The sequence below is a fragment of the Primulina eburnea genome, chromosome 17 (assembly GCF_022965805.1).
Source record: "Primulina eburnea isolate SZY01 chromosome 17, ASM2296580v1, whole genome shotgun sequence".
Lineage (NCBI taxonomy): Eukaryota > Viridiplantae > Streptophyta > Magnoliopsida > Lamiales > Gesneriaceae > Primulina > Primulina eburnea.
The window spans coordinates 28,960,656-28,980,209 of NC_133117.1; the positions used below are offsets into that span (position 1 = coordinate 28,960,656).

The window sequence follows — 19,554 nt, forward strand, 5'->3', positions numbered from 1 at the left end:
TTCCTTCCATCTTGGTATGCATATGACTCTGGCCCACAATAAACGTCCCGGCCCGTCGCTCTTATCTGCATCACATGAAATAACTGAAATAGTATAAAACTCAGCAAGTGGAACTCTTACATAACAATGTACATATCATACTCTGAAAACATGACTTTGAAAACATTAAATACCATTAACTCTGAAACATGAATAACATAGCAATATAACAATTAGATGGTATTTCTCTTTTCTCTATCTCTGTCTCTGTACCTATATCCCATCGATATAAATCGATAACTCTGAGGGATATAAGCCTATGGTCGTTGATCAATCTAATTGCATGCAATCTCTGACTATGTATCTATCAATCCAAAAATCATTTTGAACTCTCTCATTGGCATTTAACAAACACTTTGCATACTCTATCTTTTGTATTCCCTTTTTCACAATTGAGACATAAAATGCCTCCAATAAATATAACAAGTATATCAATACATAACCATGAATCAAATGAAGGGAATAGCACTTTAAAATCATTGAAACATCATACATATAATATCATGTGAGCATAAGGAATGAAATTCCACTTACAACCACTTGGAACCTTGTATCTAATCTCTTGATAGCAATCCTACAACAATAAATCATAATTTGCACCATCAATAACCCAATAATCCAACAACAATACCATAGAAGCCATAAAACCAACACCATCAACAAAACCATATCATCTCTCACACCAAAACCAAGAAATAACTAAACCAAAAGCTTACCTTAGCTTCCTTGAACCAATAATAACCTTGTTCTCTCAACAAATAACCAACAAGAAGCTTGGATTAAAGAAAAGAAAGGAGAGAAATTGGAACCCTAGTCTCCCAAGGAGAGAAAAATCGAGAACGAGGGGAAGGAAATGAGAGAAATGAGCAAACTCATCCAATTATATCACTTAAAATCTGAAAACACGTTTTCACTATTCATCGACCGCAGGTGTGGTAACCTTTACACCGCGGGTGCGGTGTGACTACGGCAATCTCATCAAAATCCCAAAAAGATGACCGCGGGTGCGCTCCATAAAAGACCGTGGGTGCACTCTGGTTTCAGGTAAATACACCGCGGATGCGGTGTCTTCCTGACCGCGGGTGCGGTGCGTCTTCGGAAATTCCACCTAAAATTCTGAAATAACGACCGCGGGTGCGGTCCATTTTTTAGTGCGGGTGCGGTCATCTCTGTAGCCAACAAAATACTCTACGCAACGAAGATCGAATCGCAACGGTGATACTATACAACTACACATCAACTAATAACAACAACACCACAGAACAACTTATAACCAACAATACTATAACCCATAATCACAACTCTTAACATCACACTATATTAAAACTCAACTAAATAGTCAATAATCATACGGAATCTTAAACCTTACCGAACACCAGGCTTGGCTATTACAATCTCCACTCCTTAAGGGAATTTCGTCATCGAAATTGACGTCACTGCGCAAACAACTCAGGATACTTCTCTTTCATCTCATCCTCTGGTTCCCACGTGGCCTCTTCAATAAAATGTTTCTTCCAAAGGACTTTAACAATGCCGATCTCTTTGTTCCTCAACACTTTAACTTTGCGATCCAGAATCTGGACCGGAATCTCTTGGTAAGTCAAATTCGGCGTCAAATCCAATGGCTCGTGGCGAAGAACATGTGATGGATTCGCAATATACTTCCTGAGCATGGATACATGAAAAACATTGTGAACTATGTCAAGATCTGGCGGTAGGGCTAACCTGTAAGCTCGATCACCAACTCTGTCCAAAATCTCAAACGGACTAATAAATCTCGGACTCAACTTTCCCTTCTTGCCAAACCGCATCACATCCTTGAGAGGTGCTATCTTCAAGAACACATGGTCGCCAACCTCAAACTACAATAGTCTACGACGTACATCAGCATCACTCTTCTGTCTCGACTGCGCTATCTTCATTCTCTCTCGAATAACAGCAACAACATCAGCTGTCTGTTGGACCAACTCTGGACCCAACATCTTCCTCTCACCAATCTCATCCCAATACAAGGGCGATCTACACTTCCTGCCATAAAGTGCTTCATACGGTGCCATCCCAATCGTCGCTTGGTAACTGTTATCGTACGTGAACTCAACAAGAGGTAATTTGGAATCCTAGCTACCAGGATAATCGATAGTACAAGCTCTGAGCATATCCTCTAGAATCTGAATAAATCTCTCTGATTGACCGTCACTCTGGGGGTGATATGTTGTACTGAAAGCTAACCGTGAACCCATAGTTCTATTCAAACTCTTCCAAAACTCTGAAGTAAATCTAGGGTCACGATTAGACACGATCGACACAGGAACACCATGAAGTCTAACAATCTCTGCTATGTACTCTTCGGTATACTGGTTCATAGAATACGTCATCTTGACTGGAAGAAAATGCGCTGACTTGGTCAACCGATCAACAATAACCCAAATAGAGTTAAAACCTTTCTGCGTTCTGGGAAGACCCGTCACGAAATCCATCGTAATATGCTTCCACTTCCATTGAGGAATCGGCAATGATAACAATGTCCCAGCATGTCTCTGATGCTCGATCTTCACCTGCTGACAAGTTAGGCACTGAGAAATAAACATGGCAATATCTTTCTTCATACCTGGCCACCAGTAGAGTCTACGAAGATCCTGATACATCTTGGTACTACCTGGATGTATCGAATATGGCGCAGTATGTGCCTCTGTCAAGACGTCTCGTCGAATATCATCACCAGTAGGAATGCAAATACGGCCTCTGAATGTCACCAATCCATCTCCATTCAAACCAAACTCTGAATTACCTCTCTCCTCTGCTCTAGCTCTCATCTCTATCAACTGAACATCAATGGCCTGCTCTCTACGGATCCTGTCCGTCAATGTAGCCCGAATGACCAACGCTGAAAAATGAGCAATGGTCCCTGGAACCACCAAAGCTATCTCTTCTCGCTGCAAGTCTAACAACAATGGCTGCTGAATCATCGAACTCAAAGAAGAACTCGACTTACGACTCAAAGAATCCGCTACAACATTCGCTTTCCCTGGGTGGTAACTGATCGTCACATCATAATCTTTGACAAGTTCCAACCACCGTCTATGTCGCATATTGAGTTCTTTCTGGGAAAACAAATACTTTAAACCCTTGTGGTCTGTGAAAATTTCACATTTTTCGCCATACAAATAACGTCTCCAGATTTTCAGGGCGAAAACCACAGCCGCCAGCTCCAAATCGTGCGTAGGATAATTCTTCTCGTAGTCCTTCAACTGGCGAGAAGCATAGGCTATAGCCTTTCCACGCTGCATCAGCACTGCACTAAGAACTTTCTTCGACGCATCGGTGAAAACAACAAAGTCTTCTGCACCACTGGGTAGTGCAAGAACAGGAGCTGTCGTCAATCTGTCTTTCAACTCCTGGAATCCACTTTGGCATTCATTGGACCACTCAAACTTCACAGTCTTCCTCGTCAGATTGGTTAACGGCAGGGCGATCTTGGAAAAATCTGAAATAAAACGACGATAATAACCCACCAAATCGAGAAAACTGCGTACCTTTGATACAGTGGTAGGGATAGGCCACTTTTGAACCGCCTCGATTTTCACAGGATCAACAGCTATACCATCCTTCGAAATAACATGGCCTAAGAAAGAAATCTGCTCCAACCAGAACTCACATTTCTTCAACTTAGCATACAGCCTCTTTTCTCTCAACAACTGAAGAACAACTCCGAGGTGCTCTGAATGAAGCTCTCTGATCTTGGAATAGATCAAAATGTCGTCGATAAAAACAATGACAAAGCTATCCAAATAAGGATTGAACACACGGTTCATCAGATCCATGAAGACTGAAGGAGCATTAGTCAGACCAAAAGACATCACAAGAAATTCATAATGACCGTACCTGGTCCGAAACGCCGTCTTAGGGATATCAGACTCCCTAACTTTCAACTAATAATAGCCAGATCGCAGATCGATCTTCGAAAACACGGTAGCCCCCTGTAGTTGGGCAAAAAGATTGTCTATCCGTGGCAACAGATACTTATTCTTGATAGTCACTTTGTTGATCTCTCTGTAGTCGATGCAATGCCGCAAGGACCCATCTTTCTTCTTGACAAAAAGAACCGGAGCTCCCCAAGAACTCGGTCGAATAAACCTTTATCCAAAAGATCTTGCAACTGCGTCTTCAACTCCTTTATCTCTGTAGGGGCCATTCTATACGGAGCCTTAGAAATAGGAACCGTACCTGGAACTAGATCAATCACAAACTCTACATCTCTGTCCGACGGCAAACCCGGCACATCATCCTCAAAAACATCAGGGAACTCTCTCACCACATCAATATCATCAATATTCAATTTCACAATTCTATCCACATCCACAATCGAAGCCAAAAACCCATCATAACCTCTACACAACAACTTCTTAGTCTCAAGACATGAAATAAAAGGAAGGACCAGCGAAGTACCTGCACTGGCGATCATACCTTCCCTATTGCCATCATCTGCAAATTTCACCGTCTTAGCAACGCAATCAATCACTGCACGATAGGTTGAAAGACAATCCATGCCAAGTATAATATCAAATGCAACCATTGGAATAACAATCAAATAGGCATAAACCACTCTCTCATCAATTTGAACAGAGCACACATACACAATAGATGTCGGGCTCAACACATCCCCCGAAGGCAAAACAACATTAAACTGGAGGGGAAGAACAGAAGGAACTATACCCAAAGATCTCAAAAATAGCTCAGACATAAAAGAATGAGTAGCACCTGTATCAATCAATGTCGTAGCTACTCTGCCTGATATTAAATAGTGCTAGAGATAACAGAAGAATCATGGTTTATACCTTCCTTCGTCATGGTAAAGATGCGACCCTGCACCTTCTCTTTACTCGCTCCTCTTGGACAGTCTTTGGCAATATGGCCTGCAGTGCCACATCGATAGTAAGTATGAGTACCAAATCTGCACTCTCCCCGATGATTTCTACTGCACTTGGGACACAAAGGCTTCTCGGGATCTAATGGAACTGCCGGTGGTTTAGGACTCGGCTCTATCTTGCCTTTCCCCTTGAAACGATCCTTTCCTCTTTGATTCGAACCTTGGCCTCTCTGAGCAATGGCCTGCTGTCTCGCCTGTCTTTCTCTGGCAATGTCTTTCTCATCTTGCTCGGCCAACAAAGCCTTAGCCACAATCTCTTTGAATGTCACAGCCTTCGACATGTTGATATCTCTTCTTATTTCTGCTCGAAGGCCTCGAATGAAATGGGCACCCTTATCCTTGTCATTGGAAGCAATGTACAGGGCAAACAGACAGCCCTCCTCGAACTTCAAGATGTACTTATCAACATTCATACCTCCCTGTCGAAGCTCCAAGAACTCAGTCACCTTCCTAGCTCGAAGTGCATCTGGGAAGTACTTGTCATAAAACAGATCAGTGAACTCTTGCCACTTCAATGCTGGAACATCAACACCAACCTTGGTAGCATTCCACCAAATGCGTGCAGCTTTAACTAGCATGAACACTGCACAACTGATTCTGTCTTTGTCTGCATAGTTGAGATGATCGAAAATAGCCTCAAGTGCCTTGATCCATTCTACGGCCACCAACGGATCAGTGCTTCCTGCAAATTCAGGCGGATCCATCCTCTTGAAAGCAGTGAAGATTCCATCGGTACCATCTGCTTGAGCCACTTGGCCTCTCACTTGACCTCTACCTTGGCCTGTACTTTGCATACGTAGCAACTGTTGGATCTACTCACTATGGACCTTGGCTTGCTCTTTCAACAACTTTCCGAACTCATCGACAACTCTAGAGGAAGAACTATCCTCACCCTCTACGGCTTTCCTCTTAGGAGGCATACTCTACAATGTGCTCACACAAAACAAATCAATAGATAACAATGAATAGATGTAGAAGAAGACATACCCGGACTGTTGAAAGTAGACGAAATCATATGCATTGGTCCGAAGAACGGTGCTCTGATACCACTAAATGTGACACCTCTGATCGGTTTTTTAATAAAATAACAGCGGAAATTAAAATTTTATTGAAGAAAGAAGGGTAAAAGTTCTTGACATAAAAATCTTTACAAACAAAGTAAATACATGATCAATGAAATGATAAAACCAAAATACAAAATATCATTTTTATGATCATGTCCAAAATTCCATCAAAATATCTTCTTCCTTCCATCTTGGTATGCATATGACTCCGGCCCACAATCAACGTCCCGGCCCGTCCCACTTATCTGCATAACATGAAATAACTGAAATGAGTATAAAACTCAGCGAGTGGAACTCTTACATAACAATGTACATATCATACTCTGAAAACATGACTTTGAAAACATTAAATACCATCAACTCTGAAACATGAATAACATAGCAATATAACAATAAGATGGTATTTCTCTTTTCTCTGTTGGATTAATATCTATATAGTATCTCTGTCTCTGTACCTATATCCCATCGATATAAATCGATAACTCTGAGGGATATAAGCCTATGGTCGTTGATAAACTAAGTGCATGCAATCTCTGACTATGTATCTATCAATCCAAAAATCATTTTGAACTCTCTCATTGGCATTTAAACAAACACTTTGCATACTCTATCTTTTGTATTCCCTTTTTCACAATTGAGACATAAAATTCCTCCAATAAATATAACAAGTATATTAATACATAATCATGAATCAAATGAAGGGGATAGCACTTTAAAATCATTGAAACATCATACATATAATATCATGTGAGCACAAGGAATGAAATTCCACTTACAACCACTTGGAACCTTGTATCTAATCTTTTGATAGCAATCCTACAACAATAAATCATAATTTGCACCATCAATAACCCAATAATCCAACAACAATACCATAGAAGCCATAAAACCAACACCATCAACAAACCCATATCATCTCTCACACAAAAACTAAGAAATAACTAAACCAAAAGCTTACCTTAGCTTCCTTGAACCAATAATAACCTTGTTCTCTCAACAAATAACCAACAAGAAGCTTGGATTAAAGAAAAGAAAGGAGAGAAATTGGAACCCTAGTCTCCCAAGAAGAGAGAAATCGAGAATGATGGGAAGGAAATGAGAGAAATGAGCCAACTCATCCAATTATATTACTTAAAATCCGAAAACACGTTTTCACTATTCATCGACCGCAGGTGCGGTAACCTTTACACCGCGGGTGCGGTGTGACTACGGCAATCTCATCAAAATCCCAAAAAGACGACTGCGGGTGCGCTCCACAAAAGGCCGCGGGTGCGCTCTGGTTTCGGTAAATACACCGCGGGTGCGGTGTCTTCCTGACCGCGGGTGCGGTGCGTCTTCGGAAATTCCACCCAAAATTCTGAAATAACGACTGCGGGTGCGGTCACCTCTGTAGCCAACAAAATACTCTACGCAATGAAGATCGAATCGCAATGCTGATACTATACAACTACACATCAACTAATAACAACAACACCACAGAAAAATTATAACCAACAATACTATAAGCCATAATCACAATTCTTAACATCACACTATATTAAAACTCAACTAAATATTCGATAATCATACGAAATCTTAAACCTTACCGAACACCAGGCTTGGCTATTACAAAACTCCTACCGAACTGAGCAAAAACTCTGTCCAATTGAGCTGATCTTACATAGATCGAACGTTGCTTTTCTGAAAGACTCTAGAAAAGCTTTTTCCTTAGCCAAATTCATTATCATGGCAGCACATAAATATTTCCAGAACCTACAACCGCGACGCCACCACATCGCACGCCGACAAATTCCTAGTAAAACCGACTTCCATTCAAAGTAGAATTGGATTTCTTGGAATTGTTGTGAATCGTGTTTTTGCCATGCCCAAATGCAGCGGAAGTTTTAAAATTTTTTAAATCTTGATATTCAAGATATATTTTGAGCACTCATATGGTTTTAGTAAATAAATATTCATATGATGTTTAGTATATACCTCTAGTGAATTTCGCTTGGCTCCAACTATTCTGGTATAAGCGAACGTAGCTCTTGTTGTAAATCCTACAAACTTTCTTCAAATCTTCTTTCTTCAATCTCCTAATCCAGTCCACGACTGGATTACTTGTTCCTCTTCCAACTTGCACCAGAAAGTACAGAAGGATTCTACGTTGAGATTATTCAAGCGAGAGAAGACTCAAAACCCTTTGAACAATCAAAGGTGGAGGTCGAAAATTATGAGAAGAAGAGAGGAGGATTTTCGAAATTCCTTGCTTGGAGGCCAGGGTTTCGAAAATTGAATGAATTTCTTGGTTTAACCCAAAGCCTAATACACATATATATAAGCTTATGGCTCATTAATTAAATTAAATAATTAATGGGATTAATCAATTAATTATTCTAGTCCAACTAGTTTAATTAATTAATCATTTAAAGTCCAATTAAGAAACTTAATAATTTGTATGTTGGTCTTGTACTCCTATAAGTCCATAATACATACACTCATTACATTTAATTTAAATCCTTTATAAATTCAACATTTGAATTTAATATTTAAACTATAAATTCAACTCCTTGAATTTATCACTTTTTTCCAAAATATAATAGTCATAAATTCAACTCCTTGAATTTATTTATCAATGTTTTCTATAAATTCAACTAATTGAATTTATTATCTCAATATTTTCTATAAATTCAACTCATTGAATTTATTATCTCAACGAGGAAAAAATAATCCAGTACTTGTGTGATCCTCAATGGTTCAGGGATACAGCTAACCGTGGGTTCATAACTCTTTGTGATTCAGGACATAATCCTTTATTCGGGCTTACCCTAATTTGCCTCATTCTATGTATCAACAATTGATCATGACACTACAAGAAAAACTTCAATCAACAACACTCATACGACAACGGTTTTAATAAAAACCGTTGTCTTTTTTCTTTTATCAACGGTTTTAACAGAAACCGTTGTCGTAGCCTAAAAAACCCCGCTTATAGACAACGGTTTTTAAAAAACCGTTGTCTTTGATGTGTCTACGACAACGGTTTTAAAAAAACCGTTGTATATGAGCGTTTTTTTGTTACAACAACGGTTTTTAAAAACTGTTGTCTAAAAGTTCTTTTTTTTTTGCTACAACAACGGTTTTAACAACTGTTGTCTATGAGCGTTTTTTTGGTAGACTACAGCAGCGATTTTTTAAAACCGTTGTCTTTTAGATGGTTTTTTTGAGCTACAACAACGTTTTTTTCAAAAACCGTTGTCTATATAAGATTCTGTCAAGGGTCAAAGACAACGGTTTACACAAACCGTTGTCTTTCGGATGGTTTTTTAACTACGACAACGCTTTTTTAAAACGTTGTCATTTCTTAGTGTTTTATTTGGTTAAAAACAACGGTTTTTGAAAAAACGTTGTCGTAGTTTCTAATTGTTTTTAAAAAATCGGTTAATATTTAACGACGGTTCTATATTATACCTGTCGCTAAATTTAAATTTAGCGACGGTTTAAAAATCCCGTCGCTAATTTAGCGACAATTCCCGCCTTTTTGTCGCTAAATATAGCGACGGTTTTCAAAAAACCGTCGCCGATTTAATTTAGCAACGATTTACGCAAACAAACGGTCGCTAAAATTAGCGACAGTTCCCGCCTGTTTGACGCTAAATTTAGCGACGGTTATAGCAAACCGTCGCCGATCTTTAGCGACGGTTTACGCAAAAACTGTCGCTAGTAGCGACGGTTTACTCAAATACCGTCGCATAAGTGTCTATAAATATCCGCACCCTTAGTCATTTCCTTCACACCCCTAAGTCATTTACTTAGTTTCACTTCTCAAATTTTTTTTCCTTCCAAGTTTTGTCTACGATTGTAGGACCGAGTGCTTACCGCTTTACCAAAAGTTATAGCTAGTAGTAATGGTGCAACTATAATCTTTTAAACCGCACAGCAGCTCAAGCACCACGCTTCGATCGCTCTACCAAGCAGGGACAATTATTGCACCCAACAATCTCACTCCCAATAATTGCACTCCTTGCAATCAATGGGAATCGAGCCCGTGACCTTGGCTCTGATACCAATTGTAGGACCGAGTGCTTACCGCTTTACCAAAAGCTATAGCTGGTAGTAATTGTGCAACTCAAATATTTTAAACCGCACAGCAGCTCAAGCACCACGCTTCGATCGCTCTACCAAGCAGGGACAATTATGAAAGCGGACCGGTTACGGTGGCCGGAAGCGCAACGGAAGTCAAAAATTTTATTTTAAGCACTAAATTTTCGGCCACCATGGTTTATGTGCAATATTTACAACCATACATAGGATGTTAAAGAGAATTACCTATCAACCCCTTGAGATTTATGTTTGGCTCCAACTAAAGTGTAAACACTTTAGCTCTTGATGGATGAAGATCTACAAGCTCCTCCTTTCCTCCAAAAATTAAGCCCACCACTAGCAATGTAAATCCCTTCTTGTTTTGCACTAGAAAAACAAGAAGATTTTTCAAGGAGAAGACTTTTATTCTCCAACACTTGAAGAATAAAAGAGAGAAAAATTTTGAGAAAAAATGACTCAAGTTTCGGCCAAGTGAGATGTAAGAATGAGAGAGTGAAGTCTAGTCTTGAGTGTGGAAAAGTTGGGAGACAAAGTTGCATGCCTTTTAATTTTTTAATAAAAAGTAATCCACACCTCTTCACCTCCCAAGCATGCAAACCCTAGCATGTCATGTATATAATATGGTTTTTTAACACATTAAAAACCATGGACTAAATTTTAATTATCTCAAATATATTTGAGATTAATTAAATACTACTTGAATTTATTCAAGTCCCACTAGTTAAATAATTATTTTAATTGAGCTCTACAAGACTCAATATTATTTAATTAATTCAACACTTGAATTATTTTTAATTATTTGGACTCTACTAGGTCCACTAGTGTTTAATTAATTCAACACTTGAATTAATTTAATTTAGTCCATAATAATGTTTATGAAAATCACAATTTTCAACTACATTATTTACTTGACCAAATTTTAATCTTAGGAACACTTCCATAAATTAAAATTTATATTTCTCTCTTAGAAGTCATACTTCTATTTTTCTTTACGCTTATAAACACATTTATAAGCCGTTCAACACATTGAACTATTTTACTTCTCATCGGGGTTTACAAAGCCAATACTTGTGTGGCCCTCAATGGTTCATTGATACAACTAGCCGTGGGTTCACATCTCCATGTGATTCGGACTAAACATGTCCTTATACGAGCATACCCCAATTGCCCAATTCTTACTTATCAACACCTTGATAATAAGAACGTTAGAACTCAAGTCTGATAGTACCCAACCAATCACGTTAAACGCCTAGCAGCATCGCTTACGTGATTCCCTAGGTATCAAATGATAGTGCCTGCAAGAACCATTCAATAATGGTTAGCGTACAGTACGGTCCCTTCAACTCATATATCCCGACCGATTCGACAACTATTGGTTTATCGAGAGTTGTCAATGAATCGATACTATGTGTCAAGTTGTGGTTGCATCGATGGTATAATCTATGAAACCCCTTTCATAATTACCACCATACTCTGATCAGAGATTTCAACCCACACATACATGAAAAACACATAGGATATCCATACCCGTAGGTAAGCGGTGAATCCCCGGCTACAATGCATCGACTCCTATATGTTTTGCCGTAAAACCCAACCTTGCCACCTGACGACCCCACAAGAGTCGGTAAACAAGTCAAAGTGAAACGCTAGCACATAGAGTCTCAATGTTGTCCCGGGTCATAAGGACTAATGGTGTACAACCATAAACTAGGACGTTTCCACTCGATAAGTGAGAACCACTTGGAAAGTCCTTTATAGAGGGTTGTTCAGTGCACTCTACCAGGAGCACCTATCTGCATGCTCGGACATCACAATGTCCCCTACCAATGAAACATGGTACTCACAGTCGCAGATACTAGTCTCTAACTCGAGCGGCCTATATCCTTCTTAGAGGCGGCTGAATCGACTAGGAACCGTTTAGAATATACAGTATTACAAATATGAGTTTCATGATACTCATCATATGAGCATCTCATATTCTTTCTACTATATGTATATTCAAGGACTTTATCTATGCAACTCGCATGGGTATAAAGATAAAGATGAGCCAAATTAATAAATTCAAATATTATTAAAATAAAGATCGTTTATACAAAGAGTTTCATCGTGAACAGTCGGCCAACACTTGGCTCGACGTGCACCTACTTTAACAAATTATTGCACTCAACAACGATTTTCCTTAAACTTAAATTTTAAGTTAATGATTATAAATATATTAATTTAGCAAGATTGTTAGTTCATAATATAAAACGAAAAACTAAAACTGTCGCTATTAGCGACGGAATTGTTTATAAAAACCATCGCAAAATTATTTTTTTACAACGATTTTTCCATGCTACGACAACAGTTTTTCACGGTCGTCTTTAGACGTCTACGACAACGGTTTTTCACCGTTGTCTTTGAGCGCAACCTTTTAACCACAGTACCTTTAACAACGGTATTACAAGACCTACGATAATAGCTTTTCACCGTCGACTTTTATGTCTACGACAACGATTTTTCACCGTTGTCTTTGAGCGCACCATTTAACAATAGTTGCTTTAACAACATTTTTTTGACATACGACAACGGTTAAAAACCGTTGTCTTTCGCCTTTTTTCTTGTAGTGTGAGAATTTCAAAAAGCATATTTATGATTAAACCCATCGAATCATGGTAAGAGCTTATAGTAGCATCGTCCCATGATTCCCTAGGTATAATTGATAGTGCCTGCGATAAATAGTCGGTAATGATTAACATACAGTAAGGTCCTTTCATCTCATATATCCAGATCGAATCTGCAATCATTGGTTCATCGAGGGGTGATAGGTGGTGTTTTTACGTGTTTATTGCATTAGTTTTATTTGTGTTTGCATTGTGCACGCATGCATTTCATTTACATTTTGTTCATTTTAGAGTAATCATTTGTATTTTATCATATCTCACTGTTGGGTGATGAATTTGCAGGAAAAATGGTCGGAAAACGGAAAATATAGCAAAGTGTGCAAAGTTGAAGAATTCGGACAGAATACTCGGCGCCCGAGCGGTAGAATTTTACCGCCCGGGCGCGAAAGATGACTAATTGAGCAAGCCAGACAGAAAGTTGGCGCTCGGGCGGTACTTTTCTACCGCCCGAGCGCGAATGCCGCACCAGCCGAGGGACATCACAGAAAGTTGGCGCTCGAGCGGTACTTTTCTACCGCCCGAGCGCCGCCTATTTTTGGAAATTATTGTGCGCGATTCTCTACCTTATTTTGGAGGTGTGGTTGATATGGTAAGGCGATTGCACGTTTTTGGGGGATATTCAGACATTATTGAAGGAGCACAAGGAGTTTTTGGAGAGCTTTTGCACTTGGATTGAAGATTCGACGGTTTCCGGGCATCGTTCTTCGCAGATTTCGTCACGTCTCGTATTTCTAGTTTATTTTCCTTTATTTAAATATTGTTTTGCTTATTTTAATTATGAATTCTAGTAGCTAAACTTTCATATTTGTTGGGATTAAAGGGGATCCTACCCCGAACGTTGAATCGAATTAATTTATATTTTGATTGTGCGTTATTCTTGATTTTACTACTGTTTTATCGTGTCATTAAAGAATAGCTAACTTTAACGACGTTTTTATATCACGAGTGAGTTCGAGAGAATAACGAGTGATAGGATCGAGTAGTAGAATTCGCGGATCTACAATTTACGTAGATATATGAAATTGGATACGTGCCGATAGTCATAGTCCTTAGGGTCGAAAACTAGGGGATTTCATCAATCGAAATGCGATTCATTCTTGATAAATAATTAAAGACATTTAATTACTTCATTGAGTGAATTAGTTTGGCATAGCTCGAGAGAGTGTGTTCAATAGATTAGGAAATCCTGTCGGAAGCGTAGATCACGATCGAACGAATTAATTGATTAACGAGGGGTATGTGAACCGAGATTCCCAACAAATCCATTTCTCATTGAGTTTAATTCAATCATTTTAGATATAAATTCTCATTCATCACTTGTTGAGTCATTTTGATTGCATATTTAATTGAGTATAGTAGGAATAATCACACAAATCAATTTTCGTTGCTAAATGTTAAATAACTGAAAATAGTAATTGTTAAACACAGTCTTCAGCGGAACGATACTCGTACTCACGTACACTATATTATAACTTGACATCGTGCACTTGCGATCAATTTTTGAGCATACAAAATAATATTTTATTGGGGATTTCACTGTGCAAGTTTTGCTCGACCAAGTTTTTGGCGCCGTTGCCGGGAACTGTTAATCTACAATTTTATTTTTAGTTATTTCCTTTAGCATTATTTCATTTCTCTTGAGATAACACTTCACATTTTCTTACAGATATCCCTTCCAGTGCATGCCAAAGTCACTTGACGTGGAGCTTGAATTCGATCCTGAAATTGAAAGAACCTTCCGCAGAAGGAGACAACAGCAGAGGCTTAAAGAACTTATGGAGAGACACGAGCCAGAACGCGAGGAGGAACAGCGTGAAGAGAGACATATCGAGATGCCACGCCGCATACCAATGCTGGAGTATGCCCAACCTTCTTTGGAGGGTGCACGCCCTAGCATTGTGAGACTTATCGTGCGGGCAAATCACTTCGAAATCAAACCAGCCATTATCCAGATGATTCAGAACACCGTCCAATTTGGAGGAACTGCTGTGGACGATCCAAACACACACATCGCGGATTTCCTTGAGATTTGCGATACTTTTAAATTTAATGGAGTTTCTGATGATGCTGTTAGACTTCGTTTATTTCCTTTCTCTTTGCGTGATAAAGCTAAAGCTTGGTTGAATTGTTTACCTGTAGGTTCGATCGCTACATGGGAGGACATGGCGAAGGCGTTTCTCATCAAATACTTTCCTCCATCGAAGACCATGAAGCTGCGGGCAGACATCACAACATTTGCTCAGTTCGATCAAGAGTCACTATATGAGGCGTGGGAGCGTTTCAAAGATCTATTACGAAGATGCCCCCATCACGAGTTGCCACTTGGGTTAGTCGTTCAAACCTTCTATTATGGCTTACTTACTCCTAATCGTACTATGATAGATGCTGCTGCTTGTGGAAATCTATTGAGAAAAACTGCTGAGGAAGGCTATGAGCTACTGGAGGAGATGGCTGCTAGCAGTTATCATCCTCAATCTGACAGGAACAACCAGCGGAGAAGTGCCGGAGTTCACCAGGTAACTGATTTTTCTGTTATTACTGCACAACTTGACGCTCTAAACAGGAAAATAGACGGCTTGAATGTGGGTGGCACGGCTATGCGTCTTCAAGAGATATTCTGTGAAAAGTGTGGAGGAGAGCACTATGTGAAAGACTGTCAAGATGGAAATCCCTTCTATGTGCAAAATGAGGCACCGGTGAATCAAGTGGGAGTCCAAAACCGCCCAAGGAATGACCCTTATTCGAACACATACAATCCTGGGTGGAGGCAACATCCTAACTTCTCATGGGGCGGTCAAAACAGTCAAACTAGACCGCAAGGAGGACAACAATATGGCAAACAACCGATGTATAGATCCGATCCTCCTAGAGAAGAAAAGTCCAACTTGGAACAAATGATGTCTAAGTTTATTTCATCCACTGAAACTCGACTCCAAAACCAAGATGCATCAATAAAGGGACTCGAGAATCAAATTGGACAATTGGCCAAGATGATAGCAAGTAGAGAGCAAGGCACCTTGCCAAGTAACACAGAGACGAATCCAAAAGAGCAAGTGAAGGCTATTGAGTTGAAAAGTGGGAAAGTTTTGGAGTCAAGGGAAAAAGAGAAAACTCAAACAGTGGATGAGCAACCCGCGACATCTCAAGGTAAGTCTTCTAACTCCACACTAGCACCCACTGCACAACCAAAAATCGTTATACCTCCTCCTTTCCCTGCAGCACTTAAAAAAGCAAAACTAGATGCACAATTCGGTAAGTTTCTCGAGGTGTTTAAAAAGTTGCATATTAATATTCCCTTTGCCGATGCTCTAATGTAAATGCCTAGCTATGCTAAATTTTTGAAGGATATCTTAGCAAATAAGAGGAAGTTGGAGGATCATATGACAGTCAACTTAACTGAAAATTGCTCCGCTTTAGTGCAAAACAAAATCCCACCTAAGCTAAAAGACCCAGGGAGTTTCTCTATTCCTTGCATGATTGGTGATGTTTTTTTTCATAAAGCATTATGTGATCTTGGTGCAAGTATTAATCTGATGCCATTTTCTGTGTTTAGGAAACTTGGGTCGGGAGAGCCTAAGCCGACGAGGATGTCCTTGCAACTGGCTGACAGATCTGTCAAGTATCCCCGCGGAGTGGTTGAGGATGTGCTAGTGAAGGTGGACAAATTCATTTTTCTTGCCGATTTCGTGGTGCTCGACATGGAGGAGGATACCGAGATGCCTCTCATTTCGGGGAGACCATTCCTTGCGACTGGCAAGGCACTTATTGATGTGCAAGAGGGAAAGTTGAGATTGAGAGTGGGCAAAGAAGAAATTACATTTGATGTTTTTAATGCACTTAAGCACACACTGCATTCTGATAGTTGTTTTAGAATTGATGCTTTTGACTCTCTTGTATCCAACAATGTGCAGGATGTTCTTAGGGACCCTTTGGAGGCCACTATCAATACTGAATTGGGAGAAGAGGAGTTAGACGAAGAAAGAGCTGAAATTGTGGCACACTTTAATGCCAACCAACCATGGAGAAGGCCAATGAGGATGCGATTGGAGGATCTAGGAGAACGAAGAGATTTGACCCCTCAAAGGTCAAGAATCGAGGATCCACCAACGCTTGAGCTAAAGCCGTTGCCCCCACACCTCAAGTACGTATACTTAGGTGAGAATAACACTTTACCTGTCATTATTTCTGCTGCTTTGACAGATGTGATGGAGGACAAGCTGTTGGAAGTTTTGAAAGCGCACAAGGGTGCATTTGCGTGGAAGGTGGCAGATATCAAAGGAATAAGTCCATCCGTCTGCATGCACAAGATCTTGATGGAAGAGAAGTACTCACCTCTTGTGCAACCTCAAAGACGATTAAATCCAAAGATGCAAGAGGTAGTAAAGGCTGAAACAATTAAGCTTCTCGACGCAGGTATTATCTATCCTATATCTGATAGTGCATGGGTAAGTCCTGTTCAGTGTGTGCCAAAGAAAGGTGGGATTACCGTTATCACAAATGAAAATAATGAATTAATACCCACTAGGACTGTTACGGGATGGCGTGTGTGCATTGATTATAGGAAATTGAATGATGCTACCCGTAAAGATCACTTTCCCCTTCCCTTTATTGATCAAATGCTTGAGAGGTTAGCGGGTCATGAGTTCTATTGTTTTTTAGATGGGTATTCTGGGTATAACCAAATCATGATTGCGCCCGAGGACCAAGAGAAAACCACTTTCACTTGTCCTTATGGCACTTTTGCTTTTAGACGGATGCCATTTGGTTTGTGTAATGCCCCTGCCACTTTTCAGCGATGCATGACTGCTATATTCCATGATATGATTGAGACTTTTCTTGAGATATTTATGGATGACTTCTCGATTTTTGGCTCGTCTTTTAATGATTGTTTGCAGAACTTGCAGGTAGTGTTGAGGAGATGTGAGGAGACAAACTTGGTGCTTAATTGGGAAAAATGTCACTTTATGGTACAAGAGGGAATTGTCCTAGGGCACAAGGTTTCGGGGCACGGAATAGAGGTGGATAAGGCGAAAGTTGAAGTTATCAAGAACTTACCACCTCCGGCGTCCATAAAGGGAGTTAGAAGTTTTCTAGGCCACGCCGGTTTTTACCGACGTTTCATCAAAGATTTTTCTAAAGTTGCAAAACCTTTATCTTCTTTACTCATGAAAGATGTGCCTTTTGATTTCAATTCTGATTGTTTGCAGGCATACGAGAAGTTGAAAGAGCGCTTAGTGACGGCTCCTGTCTTGGTGGCACCGGATTGGGATCTACCTTTCGAGATCATGTGCGATGCTAGCGATACTGAGGTAGGTGCTGTCCTCGGACAAAGACAAAACAAGGTATTTCACACCATATACTATGCAAGTAGGACTCTAGATGAAGCACAGTTGAATTATGCCACCACCGAAAAAGAGTTACTTGCAGTAGTGTTTGCACTTGACAAGTTTCATGCTTATCTTGTTTTGTCGAAAGTAATTGTGTTTACTGATCACTCAGCCCTTAAATATTTACTTGCAAAGAAAGATGCAAAGCCACGCTTACTTCGGTGGATTTTATTATTGCAAGAATTTGATGTGGAAATAAAAGATAAGAAGGGTGTTGAGAATGTGGTTGCAGATCATTTGTCTAGATTAGAATTTATCAGTAATGATTGTGTGACTGATGCGATTAATGATTGGTTTCCGGATGAGTAGTTGTTTGAGGTGAAAAATTGTCCATGGTATGCAAATTTTGCGAATTTTCTTGTTACAGGCTCACCTCCCCCGAATCTAACATTTCACCAAAGAAAGAAATTCTTTTCGGACGTGAAATATTATTTTTGGGAGGAACCTTTCTTGTTTAAGATTTGTGCAGATTCTATGATTCGGAGATGTGTGGCGGAGGAAGAGATGGGATCGATTCTTACTCATTGCCATGACCGTGAGGTAGGTGGTAACTTTGGACCAACGAGGACGGCATCTAAGGTACTCGAATGTGGCTTTTATTGGCCAACCCTCTTTAAAGATGCTCGTTCTTATGTGCTAGCATGTGATAAATGCCAACGGACAGGTAACATCTCTAGCCGTCACGAAATGCCTTTAAATAATATCATTGAGTGTGAGGTTTTTGATGTGTGGGGAATAGATTTCATGGGACCGTTTCCCAGTTCTTTCACGAAAAAATACATTTTGGTGGCGGTGGATTATGTGTCTAAGTGGGTAGAGGCGGAAGCATACGCCACTAATGATGCTCAAGTGGTTCTAAAATTTTTGAAGAAAAACATTTTTAACCGCTTTGGAACACCACGAGCAATCATTAGTGATGGTGGCACTCATTTCTGCAACAAACTCTTTGAAAAACTTTTAAGCAAATATGGTGTCACACATAAAATCTCTACCCCTTATCACCCCCAGACGAGTGGTCAAGTGGAAGTGTCGAACCGAGAGATAAAGAGAATTCTGGAGAAAGTGGTAGGCGTCAGTAGGAAAGACTGGTCGGTGAGGTTAGATGATGCTCTATGGGCATATAGGACTGCTTTTAAAACACCTATAGGCACTACACCGTATAGGTTGTTATTTGGTAAAGCATGTCATTTACCTGTCGAGTTGGAGCATCGGGCATATTGGGCAACAAAAGCGCTGAACTTTAATTTTACTGATGCAGGTGAACAACGTTTGCTTCAATTGGACCAATTGGAGGAGTTCCGGAATTTGGCTTATGATCTTGCACTGTCTTACAAGGAGAAAACCAAAAAGGCTCATGACAAAAGAATCATCGAGAGAGAATTTAAGGAGGG

At 39.8% G+C, this 19,554-nt stretch overlaps 1 non-coding gene across 1 annotated transcript; it reads right to left on the bottom strand.

The window, feature by feature from the left end:
- Nucleotides 1-14,987: 14,987 nt before the first annotated feature.
- LOC140818882 (small nucleolar RNA R71) lies at nt 14,988-15,093 on the bottom strand. The gene has a single exon (XR_012115113.1). It is a non-coding gene; the product is annotated as a small nucleolar RNA R71 (small nucleolar RNA).
- Between the last annotated feature and the right edge of the window lie 4,461 nt (nt 15,094-19,554).